This window comes from Protobothrops mucrosquamatus, unplaced genomic scaffold, assembly GCF_001527695.2.
Source record: "Protobothrops mucrosquamatus isolate PMUCROS unplaced genomic scaffold, P.Mucros_1.0 scaffold_88, whole genome shotgun sequence".
Lineage (NCBI taxonomy): Eukaryota > Metazoa > Chordata > Lepidosauria > Squamata > Viperidae > Protobothrops > Protobothrops mucrosquamatus.
Window position 1 is genome coordinate 780,942 of NW_015386164.1, and position 6,203 is coordinate 787,144.

A 6,203-nucleotide genomic window follows, 5' to 3' on the forward strand; every position below is an offset into this window, starting at 1 on the left:
GTTATAGGTACAACATCCATCTTTTGCTGCTCTTTTTCTTTACGTCTGTGAGCTGCACGGGTCATTCTTTGTCCCTTTGGATCATCTTTCATCTCAGAAAGTTGTTGCTTATCACCTTGTGAATCTCCTACACTTGATGGCATTGCTCCTTCAACTGCTTGTTCTTCAAACATTCTTCTTCTGCTGAATCGTGAAGATAGTGGTGAACCTGCCTTCAAAACCGAACTATAAAAATCTCTTGCTTTCAAAATTGTGTTGAGCTTATAATGTGTCCCCAAATAACTCACAACAATTCCAACAGGTATATCCCATCTAAATTGAATTTGTCATTTTTTCAGCTCTTCAGCCAAAAAAGCAAACTCCTTTCTTTTCCTAAGTATCTTAGGAGGTATTTCCTTTAAAATTATAACATCTTGCGCTAAAATTTGGAATCTCTGTTTATAAAAGGCTTGAATGACTTCATTACGAATTGATCTTCTGGAAAAGTAAATTACAACATCTCTTGGTAAGTTTCTTTGTCGTGCGACCCATGAATTTACCCTAAAAAAAATTTCTATCTCTCTCAAAATTTCTTCAGGTTCGCATGACAAAACAGGTCTGCTGCAATCTCTTCTTTCAAATTTTCTTGCGCGTTCTCCTTCAATCCCCTTATTCTCAAAGCATATTCCATGTCTCTATATTGTGACATAATAATTTCATTCTGAGTTATATCCACATTATCCTCTACTTTCCCAAGTCTGTCCTCTAATCTTTCAACATTTTCCACCACCTCGTCCACTCGTCCATCTAAGCGTTCTACGTGAGCTGCTAAACCTTGAAAAGCTAACAGTATATCCTGTCTCATTTCGTTGTTCTTCTCGTTGTTCTTCTCAAAAAGCTCAGCTGTCTCTATTCTGATCTGTTTCGCTGTATTCATCAAAGCATCCTGCAAATCCTTAAGTGTAAGTGATGGCGATGGGGGAGAAGGAGGGGGCGTCTTTGGCTTAGGTTGCTGTGAAATTTGAACAACAGGAGAAGAGATCTGGCCTTTCGTAGGAGCAGAAATTCTGCCCACACCTTTTGATGTCATACAACCCCAGATCAAAACACTGACTGGGTGTTTCACAGTACATGTAATGCAATCAGGATTACAAATCTCCGATTCTTCTCCTTACGTATTTTATGCCATCACTACCAAACAGGGAGATCTTGGTCTCATCACTCCAAATAACACTGTCCCATTGTTCCTCTGTCCAGATAACATGGGTTTTAGCCCAGTTTAGTCTTTTCAACCTTTGTTGGAGAGATAAAAGTGGATTTTTTCATGGAATTCTAGATTTTAGGCCAAATTCCTGCAGTCTGCGCCGAACAGTCCTTGCACTCAACTTCACATTGCATTGCGCCACTTCATCTTGTATACACCCAGATGATTTTCTTCTGTCACGTAGGCACAGTCTCTTAATTCTTCTATCATCACTTGCTGTTGTGCACCTTTTCCTGCCTTTACCAGTGTGGTTTTGCAGTGATTGAGTCTCCTTATACCTCTTCAAAAACTTAGGAATGCCACCTTTGGTTAAGTTTCCACCAATTTTTCTTCTAATTTCTTTATAACTGTAGCCTTGTTCACTTAATAATACTATTTTACATCATTTTCTGGGCAACCAGTCAACTCTTTGCACCATTACTTTAATTTTATTACGTTTTACAAGCTCACTAAATGAAAGAACACAAAAAACCCAACCAACTTGATAGCGATCACATAACACACTGACAAATGTCCTCCTCTCAGCTTCAATACATGACATCAATAACTGAATCCTACTGTGATCTGATTGGCTCACTGCCAAAACAAGATGACACCTGATTGGCTCTCTAAACACTCATGCTCATTGGCTACAATCAGATGAAGGAAAACTATCTGATAACCTAAACAAGTTGTGCTTTCTTTTTCTGGTTATTTGGCTATAAACTTTCACAGAATAATTGAACAAACATTGTTGCATTACATTATTGATTAAATTATCTTTCCATTGATATATAATTTTATGGTACTACTCCAAAAAAGTGGTGTTATTAGCCATCAAACCTCAAATGTACACTTTTCCCAAAAGGTTTCCACAATTTTGGCTACTACTGTAGTAGCAACACAAGTAGAGCAGCTAGCCACATAACTTTCAATGTCCTTCAAGGATGGCCACTAGAATTGCCTCTTGAGTAAGTGAAGAGTCTTTATAAATCCAAAGTGTCCTGCCATTTTTGAATCATGACAGGCCTGCATAATCCTCAGTCTCTGATTCGCAAGCACATATAGATTTCCTCCAACCCAAGCTAATCCATCTTGCACTGAGCAGAGATTTTTATGGCTACTGAACTAATCGTCTTTCTCCAATGCCTTCCTAAATTCCTCGACCACCACATTGTCTAAAGGTGGGGGTTTCTTTGCCTGTGCTCTTGTAATAGCTGGGGCAGCTAGCAGCCAGCCTCACACTATTATATTGTGGCATTCGTGACAAAGTGTCTGCTAGGAAGTTCTTCCCCCCAGGAAGGTAGTGGATGGAGAAATTAAAGCGATGGAAATGCTGGGCCCAGTCTGCTTGTTTAGGAGACAACCTCCTGGGGTTTTTTGGTTTCCAACAACTTTTTGAAGGTGTAAGCACAGTGCTGTAACTGGCCCTGGTGATTTTTCTGCAGTAATACCGCCCTCACTGCCACATTGCTAGCATCTGCCTGAATTACAAACAGCGTTTCAAGGTCTGGGTGGTTCAGCACCGCTTCCACAGAAAAAAGTGTCTTAAGTTTTTCAAATGCGAATTGGCACTCAGTTGTCCATTTTAGTGGCTAACCAGGCTACCTTTTACTTCCTCCCTTAGTTTTCAATAAGTTTGTGATAGGGAGTGCAGGGATAAATTGCCTATAAAAATTGGCAAAACCCAGAAAGCTGTGCAGTTGCTCTCTGGTGCGGGGAAGAGTCCATTCCATGACCGCCCACATCTTCTCTGGGTCCATCTCTACCCCCCTCATGAGAAATGCCCAGATAGTCAATTCTGTCGTTATGGAATTCACATTTTGAAAGCTTGACATACAGTTTAGCAGCACAGAGCTTTTTCAAAACTGCCCTGACCAATTTCACATGTTCTGCCTTGGTTTCGGTGTAAATCAGGATATCACCCAAATACACCAAAACCCCCTTATACAGGTACTCATGGAGGACCTCATTGATCAATTGCATGAACACAGCAGGGCTCCCTGTAGTCCAAAAGGGAGCACCCTGAACTGGAAGCAACCTAAGGGGCAATTGAAAGCAGTCTTCCATTCATCTCCCTCCTTAATCCTGATGTGATAATAGGCTTCTTGCAGGTCTAGCTTAGAAAAAGTTCTCCCTTTCACCAAGTGGGCTAACATGTCCCTCATGAGGGGCAAGGGGTACACATTTTCCACTGATACTGCATTCAAACATCTATAATCCATGCAGAGGCGAAGAGACCCATCCTTTTCCCTGAATAGGACGGGCTGCAACCCGAGGTCTGGCAGGCTGAATGAACCCCCAGGCTAAGTTCTTGTTGATGAACCTGCGGAGCTCATCTAATTCTCTAGAGGTTGTGTACAGCTTCGGCTTTGGCAACTTAGCCCCAGGGACGATCTCAATAGCAGAGTGGATGAGGGGGGAGCTCATTCTCTTCTCAGTGAAAACCTCGGCTAGGTCTCAGTACTCTTTCAGGATGCTCTGAAGCTCTTGCTCAGTCGCTATGGAGGCTAGTTCCGGCTTTGGACCCACCATTTTATCTCCAGGCAACCCCAGGGGAGGCACCCTCTTCCTGGGGAACCTTAGCCGCCCCTCTCTCCAGTCGATTTAAGAGGTTCCACTTCTTAACCAGATTAGCCCCAGTACCAGGGGCTGTTCCATGCCAGGAGCCATGGTGAACGCTAAAGTCTCTGGCTTCCCATGGTCATCCCCAGGGTCTCGGTTACAAAACTGGACAGAATGCTTCCTGCTACGGACCCATCAAGTTGGCACAAAGCGATGGGGTCCTTGAGTTTTATTAGGGGAGGCCCCAACTTCCCAACTAAGTTGGAGCTTATTAAACACTGTGTGCAACCCGAGTCCAGCAGACAGGTAAGGCTATTTTTCTGCCTGTGCCCAGGACTGTCAATTCTATGGGCATGGTTATGGGGTCAATCAGCCCATTTACCAATAGATCATCATCATAATCGCTCTCTGATGTTCCTGACTTGTCTGGTGGGTCGGAGTTCTAACCCCTGCCTTTGGGGCTCGGGGGAGCTCCATGACCTCCAAGGACTTCAGGGCTGTATCTTTCGAGTGCTGGGTGGATTTTCTGCTTGGTTTTCCCCCAGAGGCACAATCCTACTTCCTGACCGGGGTCTTGCTATGGCACTCTGTGGCGTGATGCCCTTCTTTGCTGCACTTGAAGCAGGCAGTAGAATGTGTTTGGGTTACGGAGGCTTTGCCAGATTCTCCCTCCCAGGCTGGCTTCATCTCCCCAGTTTCACAGGACAGTACAGTTCTGAGTCTGGTCAATTTCCACCTCTTCAGCCAGAAGACACCATTCGTAGAGACAAGCAGGTGCCCCACGAGCCACACAGGCGTTGTACAAGTCATCATTCAGCCCATCCTGTAAACAGCTTATCAGGATTCTTCGGGCCAGGTCAGGTGACAAGCCAAATCTTGAAACTCCTCCGTGTATTCAGCTACCAGATGATGCCCCTGCTTTACAGTGTTGATCTGGTCCCTGGCTTTTCGGGCTGCCAGGCGATCTTCAAAGTGGCGTCTCAGTGCGGTCATGAAACGGTTAATGTTTTAAAGTTTGGGAGCATTGCAGTTGTACAGGTTGACCATCCACCAGTTCCTTCCAGAGCTAGGGTGACGACCTGGATTTTGGCGTTGTCATTGGGCAGAGACTTCTCATACACTTGCATGTAGGTGAGGACATGAACCAAAAAGAAGCCTAGCTGCTGGGGATCCCCATTGAATTTGACTCCCAATGGGACCAGCTTTGGTTCATCAGGGGGAGTCCTCTCTCTGGGTGGCTGTGGGATTTGGGGTCTCTGCAGGGTTGCTTGCTGCTGCACTGCTGGAGTGGTCTCCGCCCTCTCTGTGGCCCCCACGGCCCCCACTGCCGCCTCCGCTATCGCTGCTTCTCCTCTTCTCCCAGTCTCCTTGGTTAATTCTTCCCCCTTCTCTGGGCCATTCAAGGATTTGGCTTTTAGGTCCTTGAAAGCTTCCACATGTAGTGCATAGCTCGCTTCAGGATCGCCTCCATCAAGTCTGATTGCAGGTCCAGATCTTCCTCATTGGATGACAATCCTGTTTTTTTTCTTGTGGGTCCTTTCCCCCCCTCCTTGGGTGAGGGTTACTTTTTGGGACCCTTCCTCCCAGTCTTCTTTTCTCCTGATCTCGAGCAACCATCTCAGTCTTGAGGCTTCTTCTAGGGCAGCGGCTCCCTCCACCCAGGATGAGGTGCCTTCTCTGGGATAAATCCGAATGGCTGCTTTGCTGCAGTCTTCGGTTCCAATGTCTCCCGTTTCACTGCCATGCAGAGACATGCTGTGCATGGTCCCCCTTGGTAGGGCAGATGCCTCTCCAGGTTGGGCACTACTGCAGACATTGCTTTATGTAAGGACCTGCCTCAACTAGATCTCCCAAGAAAGCAGAACTCTTGAAATGGACGTTGTCTCAAAAGGAACTTTTTATTGAGAGTTAGGGATGGCAAGAGAACAAAGCAAGGTCTGAGATTTGGTGCATAAAGGATTACATCAAAAAGGCAATTCACAACTCCTCCCCCCCCCCAGTGTCCAACCATCCAGTTGAAATGCAGCCAATGCACAGGTGCCACTGTATTATGAGAAGCTGGAGATTTAGCAGGCTTCTCAAGGTCTCTCACGTTTTCATTTCTCAACGGTCCCAGGCTCCGTTGTCTGGAGATAAGGCAGATGTTTTCAGGTCACATTCCCCACACCCGAGGAGGGAGGGTATCTCACACAGAGTAGAACAAAGCAGATAATGATCCCCCTGCAAGCACCCTCCCCCAACAGTCTAGCAGGCCCCGAAAATACATAGGCAAAAGCAAGAAAGGGAAAAAAGGAAAAATTAAAGGCAAATACATTTGAGGGGCTCCAACAGGAGCAATGGGTTAGACAAGAAGACCTCCAAGGTCCCTTTCAATTCTGTTATTCTGTTAAAATATAGTCTTTGTATTGTCACTAAG